At 52.3% G+C, this 21,743-nt stretch overlaps 9 non-coding genes across 9 annotated transcripts; 6 read left to right on the top strand and 3 right to left on the bottom strand.

Moving 5' to 3' along the window:
- Positions 1-307: 307 nt before the first annotated feature.
- On the top strand, positions 308-412 carry TRNAR-UCU (transfer RNA arginine (anticodon UCU)). Its single transcript has 2 exons — positions 308-344; positions 377-412. It is a non-coding gene; the product is annotated as a tRNA-Arg (tRNA).
- Positions 413-7,785: 7,373 nt separating this feature from the next.
- On the bottom strand, positions 7,786-7,875 carry TRNAY-GUA (transfer RNA tyrosine (anticodon GUA)). The gene is given in 2 exon segments: positions 7,786-7,821; positions 7,839-7,875. It is a non-coding gene; the product is annotated as a tRNA-Tyr (tRNA).
- A 1,112-nt stretch (positions 7,876-8,987) lies between these two features.
- On the bottom strand, positions 8,988-9,069 carry TRNAS-GCU (transfer RNA serine (anticodon GCU)). The gene has a single exon. It is a non-coding gene; the product is annotated as a tRNA-Ser (tRNA).
- A 5,166-nt stretch (positions 9,070-14,235) lies between these two features.
- On the top strand, positions 14,236-14,329 carry TRNAI-UAU (transfer RNA isoleucine (anticodon UAU)). Its single transcript has 2 exons — positions 14,236-14,273; positions 14,294-14,329. It is a non-coding gene; the product is annotated as a tRNA-Ile (tRNA).
- Positions 14,330-14,999: 670 nt separating this feature from the next.
- TRNAK-CUU (transfer RNA lysine (anticodon CUU)) lies at positions 15,000-15,072 on the top strand. Its single transcript has one exon. It is a non-coding gene; the product is annotated as a tRNA-Lys (tRNA).
- Positions 15,073-15,538: 466 nt separating this feature from the next.
- TRNAV-GAC (transfer RNA valine (anticodon GAC)) lies at positions 15,539-15,611 on the top strand. Its single transcript has one exon. It is a non-coding gene; the product is annotated as a tRNA-Val (tRNA).
- Positions 15,612-16,719: 1,108 nt separating this feature from the next.
- Positions 16,720-16,824, bottom strand: TRNAR-UCU (transfer RNA arginine (anticodon UCU)). The gene is made up of 2 exons: positions 16,788-16,824; positions 16,720-16,755 (listed from the first exon to the last, which is right to left on the bottom strand). It is a non-coding gene; the product is annotated as a tRNA-Arg (tRNA).
- Positions 16,825-18,092: 1,268 nt separating this feature from the next.
- Positions 18,093-18,174, top strand: TRNAS-GCU (transfer RNA serine (anticodon GCU)). Its single transcript has one exon. It is a non-coding gene; the product is annotated as a tRNA-Ser (tRNA).
- A 3,375-nt stretch (positions 18,175-21,549) lies between these two features.
- Positions 21,550-21,641, top strand: TRNAY-GUA (transfer RNA tyrosine (anticodon GUA)). Its single transcript is given in 2 exon segments — positions 21,550-21,586; positions 21,606-21,641. It is a non-coding gene; the product is annotated as a tRNA-Tyr (tRNA).
- Positions 21,642-21,743: the final 102 nt, after the last annotated feature.

The raw sequence follows: 21,743 nt of genomic DNA on the forward strand, positions 1-21,743 counted from the left end.
TCACAAGTGGCCCTTTCAGAAAGGAGCTTTGGGCAGCCGCAGGGATGTTGTGGGCTCTGGAACAAGGTGGGTGAGGCAGCAGGCCCTCTTGCAGGCAGCGGAATTAGCTCAAGTGGTAGAGCGCTCGCTTAGCATGAGAGAGGCAGTGGGATCGATGCCCCCATTCTCAAACTACAGCTCAGTTTTTATCCTTTAATCTCAGTGGCCCCCTCCCTAGTCCTACCTCCTCTCCCAAAAGAGACACACCCCCCACCAATTGCCATGCTGCAAAGCAGAGAGTGGAGATATCAGCCCCAGCAGTGTGTCAGGCTCTGTGGTGCAATGGTAAGCACATTGGACTTCTAAGCTGTAATGATTAATGTGAGACCAGCTAGACATTCAAAGGTTGTGGGTTCAAGTCCCACCAGAGTCACTTTAGCTGCTTCCTCGTTTCCAGGATGCAGCTGTTACAGACCAGGCAATCCTTAGGCTGACACTGGGGTGGGCTGGCATCCAGGCAATTCCCAGCAGACCCTAGTGAGGGTGGAGGGAAGGGCTGGAGCTGGGGGTTGTTCTGAAAGGCTGCAGGTGCCTTTAGACTATTTTGTCCCTCCCTGTCTCCTACTAGTGCTGAGCAACACTCAGGCTGTGTCTGCACTGCACGGCTCTTCTGGAAAAACCTATGCACATTTCAAAAACAAATTTGTGCAGCTTTTTCTTCTGCTTTTTTTGGAAGAGGCTTTTCCAACATTTGGCCTGTGGACACTGGATAAGTCACACAAGGGAGGCAGCTGGCAGAGCCCAGCCCAATACACCAGCCTTCCAGGGCAGGGAGGCCAAGCCACAAGCCTCCAGCAGCTGCCTGGCCTGATTCATCTCCCTTCCCCAGGCTGGCACCAAGGGGCATTCTCAGCTGATGTCACCCCCTCTGTCACATGGGGAGTTGGGCTCATCCCAGGCACAGGCTGGTCAGCAGCAGCTGCACTTACCTGGGCACTCAGGGGAGCAGCAATGAGAGACAACCTTGTGTTTCAAACCAGGGATCTTTTGCGCATTAGACAAATGGTACAACCACTACACCAGAGAAGCAGATCTCGCTGCTAGAACTTGGCTGGCTGTTCTGTTCCTGGCTCTTTCTAACACCCTGCTCTGCAGGGGAGGGGAATGCACCTTGTGAACACTCCACCTCTTGTTCTCAGGGAAGCGACTAACCCGAGCTGTCAGCTCCTCATTTCCTCACCAGCCCCTTGAGATTTGTAGCTCAAAGCCCAGCTGCCTTTCCCAGTGGGAGCAGAAAATGCTCATGGAAGGGCTCACACATTGTCCCCAATGCACTGGCCTGAGAGACTGAATTCTTGCTGCCCCTGGGTGCACCCAAATACCCCTTCTGCTCCCCAGCTCACACCCCTCATGCCACACTTGGTGCCATGAGAACAAAGCTTCCAAAGGGGTTTGATTTTCCTCCATCTCCCCTTGCTGCGGCGCTAAGAGAAATCTTGAACCCGACCCCTTCTCCTGTCCCTGGAGAGATGGAAATGGGGCCGTTCCTTGTGGGGAAAGAAGTGGGTGTGTCAGGAGGGGGATTTGAGCTTAAACCTCCTCACAGACCAGAACCCCCCATTTGGGGCAAGAAAGAGCCTTGTGTCGGGTAATGGAGAACACTTGGCTCCTGCTATGCTGTGATGGGGTGTCAGAAGTTTTGCTAATTGCATCCTTGTTAGCTCAGTTGGTTGAGCAGGAGACTTTTAACTTCCAGGTTGTGGGTTCAAGCTGCAGGCTGGGTGATGCTCTTCTTTAACTCTCAGTCTACAAGAAAATAGATCTCAACTTTCGGCAGGGTTTTAGAAAGAAAAAGTCTAGTCCTGGAGTCCAGCTTTAGTAGAACCAGAGAGAGAACCAACTGCAACTTCCATCTTCTGAGGAGAAGGGAAGAGGATTTTCTTCTCCTCGGTTCTAGCCACATCAGCCCTGGGAAGAGAAAAAATAACCCTCCGGCCACTGATTGTCCCCTGTCAGCTTCTGTAGCTTCACCTCCTTCCACAGCAGCTCCAGCTTTGAGCTACAAATCTCAAGGTGTGGGGGCCTGAAAGTTTTATTCTTTTTATATTTGCATTTTAGGTTTAGTAATGTAGCCATTTAGGTATATATCGCCTCTATTTCCTTGTTTAAAAGTGTAGTGATGAAAATAGTAGAGTTTTGCTATTGTGTCTGTGTTAATGAGACTAGAGGAATAGCAGGTTATTTCGATATTTCATGCTGTGTAGACACCAAAGCGTTTTCAAAATAAGCTCAAAACGACAACTTCTGTAGCTCAAATTGCGTATCATATTGCAACCCTCTGTCTACGCTGCACCCTAAACTTGAAAACAGATGCTACATCAGAGCTCTGACTACACTACAGAGACAACGCTTTAGCCCAGAGGACACAGCTTCTCTTCTGACGTGCTTTTTGGGCATCCTTTTGTAGCTCATTTTATGAGGAAGAAGGGATGTTCCAAAATAGGATTTTTTCCCCCAACATTTGGCTCAGTGTAGACAGGTCAAATGTTGGAAAAGCCTCTTCTGAAAAAAGAAGCAGAAAAAGCCACGCAAATCGGGGTTCACAATTTGCATAACTTTTTCCAGAAGAACAGTGCAGTGTAGACATAGCCTGAGTGCTGCACAATACTGGTACGAGACAGGAACAAAATGGTCCAATGGCACCTGCAGCATTTCAAAACAATCCCCACCTTCATCCCCATGTACCAGCCCCTGCCCTCATTGGGGACCACAGGGAACTGTCTGGACTCAAGCACACCCCAGTGTCAGCCTAAGGATTGCCTGTTCTCTAAAAGCTGCCCTGGAAATCAGTGAGCAGCTAAAGTGACTGCAGTGGGATTTGAACTCCCAACCTTTGAGCAATTGGCTTGGTTCAAAGCAGGCACCCCAACTTAGATAACCAACACACTTGCTATTGCACCACAGAGCATGATGGGCTGCTTGATTCGCTCTCTCTCCTCTCTTCTTTGCAGCATGGCAATTGCTGCAGGAAAAGAAAGGGGAGTCAGGTCTGTCTTTTTCACAGGAGCCGGTAGGAAGAGGGAGGAGCCACGGACAGTGAAAATAAGGGATAAGGACTGATCTGTAGTTGGAGAATGTGGGCATTGATCCCACTGCCTCTCGCATGCTAAGCAAGCGCTCTACCACTTGAGCTAATTCCCCTCCTGGTGCACAGCTCCCCTGTTTCACCCCCCTCGTTCCAGAGCCCACAACATCCCTGCAGCTCCCCAAGGCTCCTTTCTTAAAGGGCCACTTGTGAGACTGACACCCGTGGGCCTCTTGTTTCAAACCATAACGGGCTCGCTAAGCCATGGTACCCTCCTCACTAGTGGGCTGTAAAACTGTTCTACTCTATGGTCCCAGACAAGACCTTTGACTCCCAAAGAGCGACCAGTCCCCATTTCCCTCCCGCTTTCCCACCCTGGCAGTGTCTGGCTCCCTGGGCACAGAAGGCTACAGCTCAGTGGGCAGAGGCTCTGACATGCACATCTCCCCCAGCCGCTGGGACTGTGGAGTTGGCCTTGAGGTTGGGCAGGGTTGAGGGGAGGGACAAGTGCAGCAAACATTGATCACCTGGATTGTCAACCCCCTTGATCTCAGGGTTTGGGTTGGAGTTCCCAGGTGGGGGCCTGGCCTCCTTTGATTTGGTCCCTTCCTGAGGGCACAGAATTAACAAGAGAGAATTCCTTAACCCTGCAGCAATCGGAGTTGGCCAAGGAGTTAGTAACAGAATTTTTCTCCACATTTACGTACAGGAAACAAACTTCTCAGAGCTGTGATGGCCGAGTGGTTGAGGCGTTGGAGTAGAAAGTCAATGGGGTTTCCCTGTGCAGGTTCAAATCCTGCTCACAGCGAGGGTATGTGTTTTGGTCACACCCCTTCCTAGGGCAACAAGCTACCCAAGTCCTGAGACACCCTCCCCTTCTGCCCCTGTCAGAGAGATGCCTGGGGTGGTGCCTTGTGCTGGGTTCCTGAGGTCTCAGGTAATCTCTTGGCTCCTGCCCCCACTGCATGGCTCAGCCCTACTCCTGGGGGCTGCTCTGCTCTGGAGTGTGAGAGGTCGAGGAGTCTGGGCCTGTCCCCAAAGGTCCATCCCTGCAGGGGGGCAACGCTGGGGATGGGATGTGGGTCACCCCTCCTGCATCACAAAGCCCCTGCCACCTTCCCAGTGTTGGGAGCAAAGGTCTAGAGAAGTAGCGGGGGGAGGGGGGTGTCTTATTCCCTGCTCTTGCTCGGCCTTTTCCCCAAAGCATTGGCCAAGAGTTAGTAGCAGAATATTTGTCCAAGTTTAAGTCCAGCAAAACTTAAGTCCTTTACAGGTGTTTCTGTGGTGTCGTGGTTATCACATTTGTCTAACACACAAAAGGTCCCTGGTTCGGAACACAGGCTCTCCTCTTATTGCACCTCCCCTTGGTGCCCAGGTAAGCGGAGCTCCTTCTGTCAGACCTGTGCCTGGGATGAGCCCAACTCCCACCTGACAGAGGGGGGTGACATCAGCTGAGAATGCCCCTTGGTGCCAGGCTGGGGAAGCCAGATGAGTCAGGCCAGGCACCTGTTGGAGGCTTTGCAGGACTCAGGCCACAGATCTGATAGGAGGAGGCTCCAGCTTACACAGACCCAGTCGCTAAAAGGGTCTTGTCCTGGCCTTCCTCCCCTGACCTGTTGGCAGTCGCTCAGGGGCAAGTTTCTTAGATTAAACAGCTTAAAATCCCTGGTTCTATCCAGGCTGTGGCATGTCTGGAAGAGCAGCAGGGGCCTCTCTCTACCTCTTGATGTGCTAGTGTCTGTGACGTCCCCTCGTCCATTTCTGCCCAGCCTTGGACACTCATGTTCCTCTGATTAGCCCCCAACCCTTCCTCAGAGTCATCGCTGCCTTGGCTAAAGGCCCTGTGGCTGCTAGATGGATCTAGTCACATGTAGATTTGCTGAACACACTCACACCCTTAGTTGCTTGGAACCAGATCAGTCCATGTCACTGGCTCAGGGGTTTCTCTCCCCAGTGCAGTGCAGAGAAATCCCTTGCTTGATAACAGGCCTCAGGGAGCCCAGAGCAGAGGGAGCTGGGATTCTAGTCCCATGAATCCTGACTTCTGTATTCTGAGCCCTACCTCACCCATATGCCCCCCAAATCCCTTCCCTGAGCCTCCCACTCTCCTCTGTAATTTCTAACAGGTACTGTCCTATCACAACCCCTCCCCCCACTTCCTGCCTTGAGCCCTCCTATGCCCAAGGGGTGGTGCCCAATAGAACAGTCCCTGTAAGAAATGTGTCACTTTCACCCCTGGGAGCAGCTCAGCCAGGCAAAGGGGCTGCCTGGGGCAGGACATTAGCCCTGGAGGGCAGGGGTGGGTGTGGCAGTGACATCACAAGGACCTTTTGCAACCCCTCAGCTTATTGGCTAAAGGAGGTTGGGAGGTGATGACCTCACAGAGAGTCCATGACAGTGGCCAGGTGGGACAGGCTGCAGGGCAGGGGCCAGATCAGAGACCCCCCATGGCTTTCCTGCAGGGAGTCTCCTGGAGATCTGCTCCTGAGGCCAGAGAGAGAATGGGAGTCACAAGTATGAGTGTGAGGAGGAGCCTCGTTGGAGCCTTCTCCTTTCCCTCCGCTAACTGACCTAGAAGGCAGACGTCCCTGTGGCGAAGGGAAGAGTCACAAAAAGTCCCAGCACAAGAAGGCAATATGGATGGGCAACAGGGGTTTCTAGCACAAGAGAGCGTTCACACTGCCATGGACATTCTTGTGCAAAAGCACATGGCAGTGCGGACGCGCTGTTGCACCTAACAGTTCTTGTGCAAGAAGCTTGCAGGGTAGATGTAGCCAGGGGGTGTTTGGGCACTGAGCTTTGTACAACAGCCCAGGGACTGTGAAAAGCCAAAACCTTCCCGCCCTGTGTATCCCTGGCCAGCCAGAAAGAAAGGGAATTTCTCTCTCTTTGCCATCACTCGTGTGCCCCAGTGGCCTAACGGATAAGGCATTGGCTTCTGAAGCCAGGGATTGTAGGTTCAAGTTCTACCTGGGTTGACACTTGTGATGTTTCCTAGTGGAGTCTCATTGTCTTCCTCTTTGCAATGTTAGCTGTGAGGGTCCCCTGGAGTTGCCATTTTCCTCCAGACAGGACCCCTGAGTAGTAGACTGTGACACTGCTGTTAGGCGCAGACAGGAGGAGAGTGTTTCCCAAAAGCTGAGCTGTGCACAGTGAGCTCACTTGAAGAGATGCATGTGCTGGCTTCTCTGTATGCACCTTGGCACCTGTTACCCATCGGTACCTGCCACCTCTCACTCCCCTGGCAGCACCCAGACAGAAGGCCAGTGCACACGGAGCCAGCAACTGTAGCGAGGGATGCGGCTGCAGCACAATTCCAGGCCTGGGGCACATTGAACAACTGTTTGAAATATTTTTAAAACAAAAAATATGAAAAACTTTAGGCTCCACCTACACTGCAGGCTTCTTGCCCAAGAACTGTTTTGTGCAAGAGTTCTTGTGCAAGAGCACATCCACAGAGCCATGTGCTTTGGACCAAGAGTGAGGGAGAGCTGAGTGGTTTGAGTATTAACTTGCTAGACCCAGGATTCTGAATTCAATCCTTGAGGGGGCCATTTAGAGATCTGGGGCAAATCTGTCAGGGAGGGTTCGTGTCCTTGCTATGAGGGTAGGGGGCTGGACTATCTGACCTCTCAAAGTCCCTTCCAGCTCTATGAGGTGGTTTATCTCCTCCTAAGGAGCATCTACAGCAGCATAGATGCTCTCTTGTGCAAGAAAGCTCTAATGGCTATTTTAGCCTTAGGGGTTTCTGGTGCAAGAAATCCCTCTTGCCTGTGCACACTGCCTTCTTGTGCAAGAGGGCTTATTCGTTATGGGGAGAGGAATAACTCTTGCACAAGAAGCCCTCTTTCTTAACGGTTTACTGTACATTTTCTTGCACAAGAATGCACATGCAGGGTAGACACTGTGCTAGTTTTTGCACAAGAACTGCCATTCTTGTGCAAGAAGCCTGCAGCATAGCCAGGCAGTGTGAAAAACCTCACAACAATAAGCCCCAACCCAGGAAGTCCTACTAAGATTTGAACTCAGATTGCAAGATTCAAAGTCCTGCCCCTTACACCATGGGACCAAGACAGGTGACTGCATGTAGCCATATGGAATACTGAGCTTTCAGACTGGCCTCTGGACTCCGGGCTTTCCTCCTGCTGCTTCATCCCTCTGGCTATGACTACACGGCACATTTATTTAGGAATAAGCTGGTCTGGAATAGTGATTCCAAAATAGCTTATTTCGAACTAGCACGTCTACACTGCAAGGAAACCTCAGAATAGTCTGAGGCAGGCTCCCCAGTGTAGACGAGCTGTCTCGATTTAGAGCCCCAGGAAGAATAACTTAGAATGGCCCCGGGGAGGGGCTAGTTCAAATTAGCAGCAGTGGTGCAGCTACAGACACATTATTTTGAAATAGCTAATTTGGATTACGTGTTATTCTTCGTAGAATGAGGTTTGCAGAAGTCGGAATAAACCGTCTGTTACTTCAGAATTATTTCAAAATAACGGAATTGCTGTGTAGACTCTTGCATTGTTATTGTGGAATAACGGCCATTGTTCCGAAAGAACTTTTGTGTTTGTGGATATAACCTGCGCAGCCCAAGAAATGTGATTGGCAGCTCCTCGCCACAATCTTTCTGTCAATTGCAGTGGAGGGCTCTGAAGACACGGACCCAAGGCAACCACCTTGGTTACCTTCTGCTAAGGCCAGGCTGGAGGGAAAACAATCACTCCTTCGAGCCGGAGTTGAACCAGGGACCTAAGGATCACTTGTCAAACACACACTACAGTCCTCCGCTCTGCCAGCTGAGCTATCGAAGGGATCCTGACTAATGCTCGCTTGTCTAGGCTGTCATTTCTACAAGACTCGGGGCACGTGCTCCCCCAAGTAGGTGGCACTGCTGATGAGGGGCAGAGAAGCACAGGGGCTGTCACAGGTACTTCACATGCAGACAGACCCCCTGAGTGAAACCTGAGCTAGATCCATCCATGTCACAGCAAAAGGAAGAAAGTTGGGTTCTTCTCATGTGTCTTCTTTGTTCCAGAGTCTCTAGGGCTGCGGTCAGGGCAGGTCCAAAAAAAAAAAACCACTTCTCACGTGTCTCCTCACGTGTCTTCAGCAGGGGAGGCGGGAGCAGAAAGTGGGAAGGGCGGGCAGGGGAAGGGTGTGTGTGGGTGGTGGTGGGGGAGGCACAGAGGGGAAATACAGAAGGCCCTTGTGGGGGCACCCAGGGGAGAGTCTCACAGGTGTCCTTGTCTGGAACTCTCCCTCAGGGTCTCTCAGATGCACAAGCCCCCGGAAGGGCCTGCTGGATGGCAGCCGTGTGCTGCCGCTGAAGGGCCTTTTGCGGAAAAGGGATGCAGATTAGACACAGCGCAATTGCAAATGCTGCGGGGATTTAAATCTCCCCCGCTTCCTTTGCATGAACATGGCTGCTGCTTTTTTTCTGGCTCGGGGCTTTGCCAGGAAAAAGCACCAGTCTAGACGGGATCTTTTGGAAAATAAAACCTTGTCCAAAAGATCCCTTATTCCTAGCAATGTGGCCCCCTGAGCAGCCTCTGATGTTCCCTGCTTGAGCCCCAGAACCAGCCCTGAGTGAGGGGGGCAGAGAGAGCAGCTCACACATGCCAAGGGGCTGGCCAGGGGCAGGACATGAGCCTGCAAGGCAGCAGTGACATCACAAGGGCCTTGTGCAGCACCTCAGCTCATTGGCTGGGAGGCAGTGACCTCACAGAGGGACCATGGCAACAGCCAGGTGGGAGAGGCTGCAGGGCTGGGGCATCTCAGAGACCCTCATGGCCTGACTGCCTGGAATCTCCTTTGTGAGGTTTCCCCCTGAGGAGATTTCCCCTGGCTGTAGTGGGAGGGGGGTGGGGCAGGCAGGGCTGCCACTGAACCTCTGGGAGAGGCAAGAGAGAAGTCTACTAACACCCGATGAGGATGGGATTTGAACCCATGCATGCAGAGCACAATGGATTAGCAGTCCATCGCCTTAACCACTCGGCCACCCCATCTGAGCTGTTACAATTTGCTTCAAATCACCTGAAGTCAGCACTTCAGGGAACCTTTCTGCCACTTGCTGACTGGCCAGGGACACCCAGGACGGGAAGGTTTTGGCTTTTCACAATGTTCCCTGGGCTGTTGTACAAAGCTCAGTGCTGGTAACAAACCCAAACACCCCCTGGCTACATCTACCCTGCAGACTTCTTGCGCAAAATCTGTTTTGTGCAAAAGGTCTTGCCCAACAGTGTGTCCACACTGCCATGTGCTGTTGCACAAGAGAAGTGCTTTTCTGCAAGCGCGCCTATGGCAGTGTGGACGCTCTCCTGCTCAGGGAAGCTCTGATGGGCATTTTAGATACATGGCTTTCTTGAGCAAGAAACCGCTGTTGCCCATCCACACTGCCACCTTGTTGACGAGTTCTTGCACAAGAGGGCTTATAAGTGGGGAGAGCAATAACTTCTGTGCAAGAAGCCCTGTTGTCTGATTCTGCACCATAAATTTACTTACACAAGAACGTGCCTGCACTGTAGACGCTCTACAAGTTTTTACACAAGAGCAGTTGCTCTTGTGCAAAAAGCCTGCAGTGTAGACGTAGCCCTGCAGTGTAGACACAGCCTGAGAGAGACAAGGAAAGGAAGTGGCCAGAGCCTCCCCCCAGCAAGCTGGCCCTCAACAGGACAGGAACGTCTACACAGCAGCCTCACCTCGAAGTGAGCTGTGCAGTGTGAGCGGCTGCCCGGGACCCCAGGGGAAGGTCTGTGGGGAGTTTCCAAGGCAACAACAACTACAAAGTTTCATAATCTACACTCATGTGACTGATTTATTCCTCCACTAACAAGTGTCTCTGAAGGGATGAGAAATGCAGGGCCCAGGTGCAGGGAGCCGGGTCACATTCTCCTGCCTGATTCTCAGTCCTGGCTGCAGCCTGGCGACAGAGAGAAGAGGCCAATGCAAACAGCCCCATGGCAGCGAGGGAGTCAGTACCTGGGTGGGTGGAGCTGGGAGCTGGGGGCAGAGTTCAGCTCTAACTCGCTAGGGGTGCGTCCCATAGTTCAAAATAATCAATGTGCCTATTTTGAAATAGCTTATTTTTTAATTTGGGGCTGGCTACACAGCACTTATTCCAAACAAATCGCTATTGCGAAACATCCCTTCCTCCTCCTGCCATGCAGGGACATCAGAATAGCGAGCCTGTTATAGCTTGAAATAAGTGGCTTGCTCTTAAAACGCGTCTGTGTGATATGAGCACCACGTCCTAAACCTCCGAGCTAGCCGGCCCACGGGTGTCAGTCTCACAAGTGGCCCTTTCAGAAAGGAGCTTTGGGCAGCCGCAGGGATGTTGTGGGCTCTGGAACAAGGTGGGTGAGACAGCAGCTCTTTTCACAGGCAGGGGAATTAGCTCAAGTGGTAGAGTGCTTGCTTAGCATGCTAGAGGCAGTGGGATCAATATCTCCATCTGCAGCTCAGCTCTTATCCTTTAATTTCAGTGGCTGCCTCCCTCTTCCTACCTCCTCTCCCAAAAGCGACAGACCCCCAGCAATTGCCATGCTGCAAAGCAGAGAGTGGAGATATCAAAGTCAGTAGTCGTTGACTCTGTCATGCAATGGAAAGCACGTTGGACTTCTAAGCTGTAATGGTTAATGTGAGCCCAGCTAGACATTCAAAGGCTGTGGGTTCAAGTCCCACCAGAGTCACTTCAGCTGCTTCCTCATTTCCAGGATGTGGCTTTTACAGACCAGTCAATCTTTAGGCTGACACTGGGGTAGGCTGGCATCCAGGCAATTCCCAGCAGACCCCAGTAAGGATGTAGGGAAGGGCTGGTCCTTGGGGTTGGGGCTGGCAGTTGTTCTGAAAGGCTGCAGGTGCTTTTAGACTGTTTTGTCCCTCCCTGTCTCCTACGAGTGCTGAGCAACACTCAGGCTATGTCTACACTGCACTGTCCTTCTGGAAAAACCTACGCAAATTTCGAAACCCAATGGCTGTGTCTACATTGTCACTCTTTTCCGGAAAAGGGATGCTAATGAGACAGTTCAGAATTGCAAATACCATGGGGATTTAAATTTTCCCCGCGGCATTTGCATGAATATGGCTGCCGCTTTTTTCCAGCTTGGGGCTTTGCCCGAAAAAAGCACCAGTGTAGACAGGGATCTTTCAAAAAATAAACCTTTTCTGGAAGATCCCTTATTCCTCTTAACATCAGGACCTTATTGCTGCTCCCCTGGGTGCCCAGGTATGTGCAGGTGCTGCTGACCAGCCTGTACCTAGGATGAGCCCAACTCCCATGTGACAAAGGGAGTGTGACATCAGCTGATAATGCCCCTAGGTGCCAGCCTGGGGAAGCCATGACTTGGAGCCAGCTACAGATACCCATGGAAAGCTGATTTTCAGAGGGGTATGATCAGCCCTTCCTGTGTATCTGGCTTCTTCAAAGGGGCTTCATTAGGAGCTAAAAGCCAAGGAAGGGACATTTAGAAGGGTGAATCCCTGGCCCTATTTTCTGTGTTCCCCACTGGCCTAATGGACAAGGTATTGGCCTTCTAAGCCAGGGATTGTGGGTTCAAGTCCCACCTGGGGTGACAGTTTCCTCTCACTAACAAATTATTTGCCTTCCTTGGCTCTCTGAGACAGTTTGCAAGGATGATCCATGGTGGCTGTCTCTCTCTCTATAAAAACTGTTCAGACCCCTCCCTAGCAAATACAGGTGTATTTCCTAAAAGCCCATGTATTCACAGGCAGAACAAAGGGGCATTTTTTGCACTTGAAGGCCCATGAGTGACAGCGAGAGAGAGGTGCCTGTAGCAGAGCAGGGTCTGTCTGGAGACAAAGTGGTGCCTGAGGATGAGAAGGCCCAGGAGAGGCAGAGACTCCAGAGCAGTGGGGGGCTAGTGATCTGGTCTGGCAAAGTGACAGAAAATCCCCAGGCCCTGAGCATGGTGCGGGCGAGGCCCATGGGGCAGTTTGCCTGGTGGAGTGTGGGGGGGGAGGAGAAGTTGTGAAGCTCTGTGGGTGGATAAAGTCCCTGACTGAGCTGCGCCACCTGCCGTGTGTGCGACTCAAACTGTCTTACGTCCCCTTTTGTGTGTCTGTTGCGCTTCCAGCTTCTTTCCTCAGGCACGTTCATCCGGCAAAGACCCCCCCAGGGATCTTGTATCTTCCTTTGTGCAGCTCAGCCACAGACACAGCAGAAGGGTTTTCCTGCAGCCACCGGCCCCAGCCCCTCTCTCCAGGGAACTGCAGCCCCTCGGGCCAGGCAGCTGCTCCCAGCATTCAGGAGGCGCCAGGCCAAGAAGAAACCGTCTGACATGGTGCTGCCAGGGAGGGGCCTCACTGCTAGTCACTGTTCCTGTTCTAGGAGCAGAGCAAGTTTTGCCCTGGGCACCGATATTGAGGGCATTTGCACCTGTTTGTGTGTGAGCCCCCATGGCACCCATTGGCTCTTTCTGGGGGGTGGAGGGTCCCCTGGCTCCATAGCTCCTCCTGGAGAGTGGTGGAGGGACCCCGTCCAGTATTTCCTGCTGTGGAGAAGTAGAGGTAGCCCATTCCCTATAGCTCCTGCTGGGGGGGACCTTGGCCCCTTATCTCCTGATACGGTTTCAGTTTTTCCCTGGCGGATGCTCCAGACATGAGGGATGCCAGCGCACTGCCCCAGCCCGGGCCTGCAGTGATGGTTTTTACACATGCAGGGAAATTCCCCGGCTTCTCCCCCTCACAGAGCTACCTCCTCTCTGGGAGGCGGATGAACTGCAGGTGCGGGACAGCTACCTGCCAGCAGGGACAGCAGCCAAGGCACCAAATATCGCTGGGTCTGCAGCCAGTGTTGGGAACTGGGCAGGGAACAGGAGGCTTTTGTGTCACACACGTCTCAGGTAGGATGGACCCTCACTGAGCCCAGATTGTGACTGGTCCTAACATGGAGTTTGTCCAGAAAGCATCAGAACTGGGGCAGGACAGAGGTTCTGTCCACACAGAAAAGTTATTTTGAAACAATGGCCGTTATTCCAAAATAACAAGTCAAGAGTCTAGACAGCAATTCCGTTAGTTTGAAATAACTCTGAAATAACGGACGGCTGATTCCAACTTCTGTAGACCTCACTGTACGCAGAAAAATGCCTATTCTGAAATAGCTATTTCAAAATGAGGCGCGTGTACATGCTCCACTTCTGCTATTTCAAAATATCCCCTCCCCAGGGCCATTCTAAGTTATTCCCCCTGGGGCTCTAAATCAAGGTAGCACGTCTACATTAGGGAAGCCTCCTCAGACTCATTTTGAGGTTTCCCTGCAGTGTAGACGTGCTATTTTCAAATAAACTGTTCCAGAAGAGCTTATTCCAAAATAAACGTGCCGTGTAGATGTAGCCAGAGAGTCCTGAGAGATGAAGCAGCCGGAGGGAAGCCAGGAGAGCAGAGGCCAGACTGAGAACTGTGTGCCCCAGGTGTCTACCCCAGGCCTTCTGTCTAGGTCCCAGGTGTAAGGGGCAGCACTAATGACTCTGAATCCTCCACTCTGAGTTTAAATCTCAGTGGGACGGGCTGGGGTGGTTGCTGGGAGGTCCTTGTGCTCCAGGCTTTTCGGCTTCCTTGCCCTGAGGTTCACTAAGGGGGGTTTTGCTTGTCTGAGGCCCATTAGAGCTTTGTGAGCAGACTTGTGGTCAGGTGCCTGAGGCCATCACAGCTGTAGGGCAGGTCGCCCATCTCACCCCCGAGCTCAGCCCATGCTGGAGGCAGCCAGAGAGCGTGAGCAGTACGGGGGCGGGGGAGTTGTATATTTTGGGAAGGGTCCTGGCTCCCAGCCACACACCTTGGAACAAAGACCAATGGCCCCTGCACAAAGTGCATTGTGGGAATAAGAGTTGGGGCAGCAGGAAAGGGGCCAACCCCTGAGCACCAGCGAGCAGGTGGGAGAAGATGGGAGTGAATCCTCCTACCTCTCACGTGCAAAGGGAGCACTAACCCACGTGCAACTCATCTCTAGTGCTCTGGCCTCCAGCAGCTTTGTGCCCCTCTAGGGTGGGTTATTTCAGAGACCACAGAGGAAGAGGGAGGGGTCTCTGGATGTGCGGAGCCCCCGGCTCTGCCTGTGAAAAGAAAGAACAAGGGCACAGGCAGAAACTTCAATTCCACTTTGTGCGTCTTGACTTTTTCAATCTAAGGACTTTGAAGAAAGACTTCAAATGTCTGCTCCAGTGGTGCAATGGGTTAGCGCACAGTACTTATAAGGCAGTACTTGTAGAAGACATGCTGAGGTTGTGAGTTCAAACCTCACCTGGAGCACTCCTTTTGAGACCCTGCTGGGTCATCCCCTTGCGGTGGTTCCAAAACTTTTCAGCATCACGCCCCCCCTTTTTGATTTTTGAAAACCCTCACGCTCCCCCCCAAAAAATAGAAGCAAAACTTGTTTTAGCAAAAAAGAAAAAAAATTGATGGGGGGAGGGCTGGGTCACCTCTTCCCCCTCCCCTGGAATTTCTTCACACCTCCTCCCCCTCCTGCCCCGGGCTGGCCCCAGAGCTCAGGCCCTGGGAGTCTGATCAGCAAGTGAGACTCTCCCGTCAGTCCAAGCTGCTTTCTTCCCGGCAACGTAGGAAGGGGCCACTGCAGGTGTACAACTCCCTGGCCTGCTGTGTCTGTGGAAAGGGGGAAGAGGACACACACTTGTCACTGGGGAACAGGGCGCATGGATCCCACTCGTTCCTGCAGAAAATGAAACAGGCTGAGCATTTTGCAGAGAACAGGCCAGAGCCCTTCTGCTGTCCCTGGAGAGATGGAAATGGGGCCGTTCCTTGTGGGGAAAGAAGTGGGTGTGTTGGGAGTGGGGTTTGAGCTCAAACCTCCCCACAGAGCAGAACCCTACATTAGGGGCAAGAAAGAGCCTTGAGTCAGGCAGTGGAGAACACCTGGCTCCTGTTATGCTGTGATGGGATATTAGGAAACTTTTTGCCCACAGCCTGGCTAGCTCAGTTGGTAGAGCATGAGACTCTTAATTTCAGGGTCATGGGTTCAAGCCCCATGCTGGGTGGTGCCCTTCTTTAACTCACATTCTCAGCCTGTGAGCAATTGGCTCAGTTTTCATTAGGGCTTTAGAAAGAAAAAGTCTAGTCCTGGGGTCCAGCTTTAGTAGAACCAGAGAGAGAACCAACTGCAAATTCCATCTTCTGAGGAGAAGGGAAGAGGATTTTCTTCTCCTCAGTTCTAGCCACATCAGCCCAGGGAGGAGAAAAAATAACCCTCCGCGCGCTGATTGTCCCCTGTCAGCTTCTGTAGCTTCACCTCCTGCCACAGCAGCTCCAGCTTGGAGCTCCAAATCTCAAGGGGCTGGTGAGGAAATGAGGAGCTGGCAGCTGGGGTTAGTGGCTTCCCTGAGAACAAGAGGTGGAGTGTTCACAAGGTACATTCCCCTCCCCTGCAGAGCAGGGTGTTAGAAAGAGCTATGAACAGAACAGTCAGCCAAGTGCCATTCTCTGAAGAACAGTTGTGTGTTTTGTGTTTTTGTGGTGTAGTGCTTATCACATTTGCCTGACATGCAAAAGGTTCCTGGTTCAAAACCAGGCACAAACACAGGGTCTTCTCTTATTGCTGCTCTCCTGGGTGCCCGGGTAAGTGCAGCTCCTCCTGCCTGGGATAAGCCCAACTCACATGCGACGGGGGGGTGACATCAGCTGAGAATGCCCCTTGGTGCCAGCCTGGGGAAGCCAGATGGGTCAGGCCAGGCACTTGATGGACACTGCAGTCTCAGCCTCCCCTGCCCTCGGAAGCTGGCGTATGGGGCCAGGTCCTCCTGCTGCTTCCCTTGTGTGACTTGCCCAAGGAGGAAGTGAGGCAGGAATGGGGCAGAGGAGGGAGGCCAAGCTGAGGGGGGCAGGACAAAAGCTCAACGTCTCAGTGGGACTCAGTAGGGTGAGCAGAGCCCCCCCCCCTTGTTCTGCCAAATCCTGTGGGGTGGGGCTGGCTGTGGGGAGGCAGAGCCCTGTGCCTGTCTCAGGGCATCCCCCAGGAGCCTCCTTGCAGCCCAGGAGAAGAAGGGGGCTCTGGGTGGAAGGAAAACAAGCAAAGCTGGTCCCAGTGGGCCTAGGCCAGGGCTCCAGTTTGACCCAGCTGAGTCACAGGTTTCTTGTGTAGGTCCCATGGTCTAAGAGGCAGCACTAAGGACTCTGAGTCAACCCTCTATCTACGCTGCACCTAAACTTGAAATAAGATGTTACATCAGGGCTCTGTCTACACTACACAGACAACGCTTTAGTAAAGAGAACACAGCTGCCAAATTGTTTTCGGAAGAGCAGACATGCGTTTTTGGTGCCTCTGTGAACCTTGTTTTGTGAAGAAGGGAATGTTACAAAAAAAGGTTTTTTTCCCACATTTGGCCCAGTGTAAACAGGCCAAATGTTGGAAAAGCTTCTTCCAGACAAAGCTATGCAAACTAGGGGTCACAATTTACCTAGCTTTTTCAGAACAGTGTGTGTAGACATAGCTTGAGCGAGGCACAGCACTGGTAGGAGACATGGAGGGACAAAAGGGTCTATGGGTACCTGCAGCCTTTCAGAGGAGCCCTTGTCTCCACTCTTGCTGGGGTCTCCTGGGAACTGTCTGGACTAAAGCCCATCCTACTGTCAGGCTAAGGATTTCCTGGTCTGTAAAAGCGGCTCTGGAAATGAGAAAGCAGCTGAAGTGACTCTGATGGAATTTGAACCCACAACCTTTGAATGACCAACCTAGATCACAGTGAGCACCAAATCTTAGAAGTCCAACACGCTTTCCATTGCGCCACAGAGCCCTGTGGATTGTGGGTTTTGCTGTCTCTAATATCTGCTTTGCAGCATGGCAATTGCTGGGGGAAAAGAAAGGGGAGCCAGGTCTGTCTCTTTTGGGAGAGCAGGTAGGAAGAGGGAGGGGCCACTGAGCCCCCTGACAGTGAAAACAATTGGGCTATGTCTATGCTGGCAGGTTCTTGCGCCAGAAATATGCAAATGAGGCTAAGCGTAGCGGCATTGCACAAGAGGGGTTTTTCTTGCACAAGAGGGGGCTGTGTAGATGCTCCTTCTGGCACAAGAGCCTCTTCCACAACAATGGTGGCTCATTAGATATGCAAATGAGGCTCACCCACTCCCTTGGCCACTTGCCACTGCTCCTACCGGCCGCCCGCCAGCCACTCCCTCCAGTCACCCCATCCATGCTGCTGTAGGTGCCAGTGTCTCACCACACTGTGAAATCAGACCAGAGACGGACACTGTCAGTAAACACTCATATCGGAAACGCTCCTCTGGATGCTGGGCCCACCAGAGCCCTGTGCCGCTGCCATCTGCCTGCTCCATGGACATCTTCCCATTGCAGAGCGTGCGCCGAGCCAGACTGTGACTAGACAGCCCCTCTCTGGGCATCCAGGGGCTACATCTACACTGCAGGCTTCTTGCTCAAGAATGGCCGTTCTTGCGCAAAAACTTAAGGAGCATCTACACTGCATGCGTGTTCTTGCAAAAGTAAATTTATGGCAAAACGTAGGAAAAGAGGGCTTCCTGGGCAAGAGTTATTCCTCTCCCCATGAGGAATAAACCCTCTTGTGAAAGAGCTCTTGCAGAAGAAGGTAGTATAAATGGGCAACAGGGTTTTTTGTGCAAGAAATCCCTATGGCTAAAATGGCCATCAGAGCTTTCTTGCCCAAGAGAGCGTGCACACTGCCACAGACATTCTTGCGCAAAAGCACATGGCAGTGTGGATGTGCTCTTGCACAAGACATTTTGCACAAGAACTCTTGCACAAAACAGTTCTTGTGTAAGAAGCCTGCAGGGTAGATGTAGCCCCTGGATGCCCAGAGAGGGGCTGTCTAGTCACAGTCTGGCTCGGCGCGCGCTCTGCAATGGGAAGATGTCCATGGAGCAGGCAGCACTGAGCACTTACGAGCACTGAGCTTTGTACAACAGCCCAGAGAACATTGTGAAAAGCCAAAACCTTCCAGCCCTGGGTGTCCCTGGCCAGCCAGCAAGTGGCACAATGGTTCCTGGCAGTGATGGCTTTGGGTAATTGGTAACAAACCCTTACAACTTAGATGAGGTGGCCGAGTGGTTAAGGTGATGAACTGCTAATCCATTGTGCTCTGCACGCATGGGTTCAAATCCCATCCTCATCGGATGTTCGCAGCCCTTCCTCTTGCTTCTCCCAGATCTCTCTTCAGTTCAGTGCCAGCCCCTCCTGTTCCCCTGCCTGCCCCAGCCCCTCCCACTGCAGCCTGGGGAAAGGGGAAATCTCCACAGAGACACTCCCAGCTGGGACCCTCAATCCCTTCTGCCCTCAAGGGGAAACCTCACAAAGGAGATTCCAGGCAGCCAGGCCATGGGGGTCTCTGAGATGCCCCAGCCCTGCAGCCTGTCCCACCTGGCTGTTGCCATGGTCACTCTGTGAGGTCACTGCCTCCCAACCAATGAGCTGAGGTGCTGAAAAAGTTCCTTGTGATGTCACTGCTCCCTTGCAGGCTCATGTCCTCCCCTGCCCAGCCCCTTGGCATGTGTGAGCTGCTCTCCCTGCCCCTGTCACTCAGGGCTGGTTCTGGGGCTCACACAGGGAACATCAGAGGCTGCTCAAGGTGCCACATGCCCCCAAGGTCACCTTTTAAATGTCAGGGCAAGCCAGGATCTATCCCGTCCCTTCCCCAACACCCCACCCCTTTGCTGAGCTCCTGCCCTCCCCAAACCTTTCCATGGACTCTTGGTTACTAATGGACACTCGCCACTAATGACATAATCACACCCCAGCCATTTCGCTAGGGCTGCAGCTGGGGAGAAAAGTTTAATTTAAATCATTAAACAATTAAGCATTTGAACTGTCTCATGTTAGTTGATCAACCTTAATTTTAAATAAAGGAAAACATTGCGGCCAGCACACAAGGTTTCAGTGTCGCTTTATTTACGGCAGGGGTGGGGAACCTTTTCTGGGTCGGGGGCCACTGACCCGCAGAAAATTGGGGACCACAAAAGTGAGACACAAAAAACCTCTTCCAAAGGCCCCCAGCCCTCTCTGATGTGGCCCCCAACTAAGACACCTCACGCCTCTGGTGTTCCAGCCCCATGGCATGAGGGGAAGCCACAGGGAGGACTGAGGTTCATATTTACTTTTCTGGGGCAGCAGAACTAGTGGATTTTGTGGACCTGCTTAGTCTATTGGTTTCTAATCGAAAACCTGAACCACTCAGCCGCCTCAGCCCTGATCTTAGCAGTGTCAGAGGGCTGGGGAAATTGGTAAATAATCCCAGTGCCCAGGCCTGACGGCACCTGCCCCACAGAATTCACACAGCAAACCGGGATCCCAGAGCACAGGGGGAGTTGGGGCTCATTGCTGGGCCGTGGGGTGAAGCATTAAACCAGCCCCCTCCTGTGGGGCTGTGAGTGTTGCTGTCCCTGCTGTACAGACAGGGCCATGGAGACAGGGAGAGATTCACTGAACAGGCCAAGGTCGCCTAGCGAGTTAGAGCCAAGATCTGCCCCCAGCTCCCTGCCCCACCCCCCGACGTGCTGACTCCCTCGCTGCCAGGGGGCTGTTTGCATTGGCCTCTTCTCTCTGGAACCAGGTTTAAGCCACAGCTGAGGCTCTGGGCAGGAGGCTGGGTATGGGGGGTCTGAGTGTGGGAGGGGGAGCGTGTGTTCCTCTGGTTCAGCTTTTCCCTTTATTCTAGCCCAGCAATTACCCTGCTGCAAAGCAGAGTGAAGAGATGAGGGTTGCTGTTGCTGTGAGCTGCAGTGCAATAGTCAGGGTCTTGGACTTTGAAACTGTAGCTATTAGTGTGAGCTAGACTAGTCATTCCAAGGTTGTGGGTTCAAATCCCACTGGAGTCACTTTCAGCTGCTCTCTGATTTCCAGAGCAGCTTTTACAGACCAGGCTGGACCTGCCCCGGTTGCATGATGAGAGTGTCAGGAAGCTTGTGATCCCAAGACCTCTGTGTGAGACTCCCCTTGGGGGGGGGGCTCACAGGAGAGAGCCCCTGGGTACCACACACGGGCCACGGAGACCTGCTCCATGGTCAGCTGGGTGCGAGAGACGTGCCTGAGACTCCTGGTGGGTGTGTGGGCCCTGCCCTGCCCTTCCTTGAAAGAGACGGGGCAAACACAGGGCTGGTTGACAGGGGCTGTGACACTCCAGCAGCGGGGCTGTCCAGCGATTCAGATGGATTCAGACCAGGCTGGTCGGAGCCTCTTGCGCTCACCAAGGGGGATTCTGCACTTGCTGCCTTGGGAGCCAGGGTCACGTTGCAGAGCTCCCCCAGGGCGGGGTTTGGGTTGGAGTCCCTGGGACGGGGGAGGAGGGTTTGGTCCCTTCCTGAGGGCAGCAATCTGAGTTGGCTAAAGAGTTGGTAACAGAATATTTTCCCAAGTTTAAATAGAGGAAAGAAAAGCCTCCGTGGTGTAGCCATCACTGTGTTTGTTTAACATACAGCAGCTCCTTAGTTCAAAGCCATATAGAAACACAAGCTCTTGAGGTGCCCTCTCTGATGGGACAGACATGTTCTACTCTGAGTTGGGGGGTCTCAGGGCTTGGGTCCTTTGTTGCCCTACTCAGGCTTGTGCAGAGGTGTCCTGGAAGCTCTAGTTTAAGGCTCTTTCACAGGCGAGTTCTTCTTGCTGGTCTCCTTCTTGGACCCCAGTTTATATAGTGAAAATTGAGTCCTGCTTAGCAACATCTTAACCAATTGTTTTAGTATAATTTTGCTAACCAGTCATAAGACACTATTGTGATTTACCTAACCAATCATACTCCACCACCTTAGTTGATTTACATCTAGCAAAATTAATTATACAGCAGACAGAAACAGATCCAAACCAGACAGCGACCACACAGACAAACAATAGGAAAGGGAGGACAAGAATCATAGAATGCCCATTGCACAACCACAACTATTGATAAGCAGTTTCTTGCCAGACAAAATGGTGTTTAACTAAGTTTTCTCTACCCATCTTGAGGTCTGTTTCTTATCTGGTACCAGTGGGTGCCATTAGGACAGGATCCCCTTCTCACAGCCTAGTCTGACACTATTTCAGTGTCATTTAGCTGGAATGTGAGTATGTGACTCCAGGCTTTACAGCTAATTGCTGCTGCTCTTCAGTCTGGCTGCAGAAGAAGGCTTTAGTTTAGACCTACTGAATAGCTACAGGCCTTCCAATAGGGTTACAGAGAAACCACATTGTTACAGATGACCTTTCCAGGCCAAAGATAGAAGGAAACCCTCAGGGGTGCTTCTAGACTAAGGTTCATTCAATTGGGACCTGACCCTTCCGCACCCCTAGAGACTCTGGAACAAAGAAGACACATGAGAAGCACCCAACTTTCTTCCTTTTGCTGTGACATGGATGGATCTAGATCAGGTTTTACTCACGGGGTCTGTCTGCGTGTGAAGTACCTGTGACGGCCTCTGTGCTCCTCTGCCCCTCATCAGCAATGCCATATACTTGGGGGAGCTCTTGCCCTGAGACTTGCAGAAAGGACAACCTGGACAAAGAGGATCTACTCAGACACCCTTTGATAGCTCAGCTGGCAGAGCGGAGGACTGTAGTGTGTGTGTGTGGCAAGTGATCCTTAGGTCACTGGTTCAACTCCAGCTCAAAGGAGCCATTCTTTTCCCTCCAGCCTGGCCTTAGCAGAAGACAACCAAGGTGGTTACCTTGGGTCCATGTCTTCAGAACCCTGCACTGCAATTGACAAAACAATGG

The sequence above is a fragment of the Pelodiscus sinensis genome, chromosome 19 (genome assembly GCF_052426305.1).
Source record: "Pelodiscus sinensis isolate ZL-2025 chromosome 19, ASM5242630v1, whole genome shotgun sequence".
Taxonomy (NCBI): Eukaryota; Metazoa; Chordata; order Testudines; family Trionychidae; genus Pelodiscus; species Pelodiscus sinensis.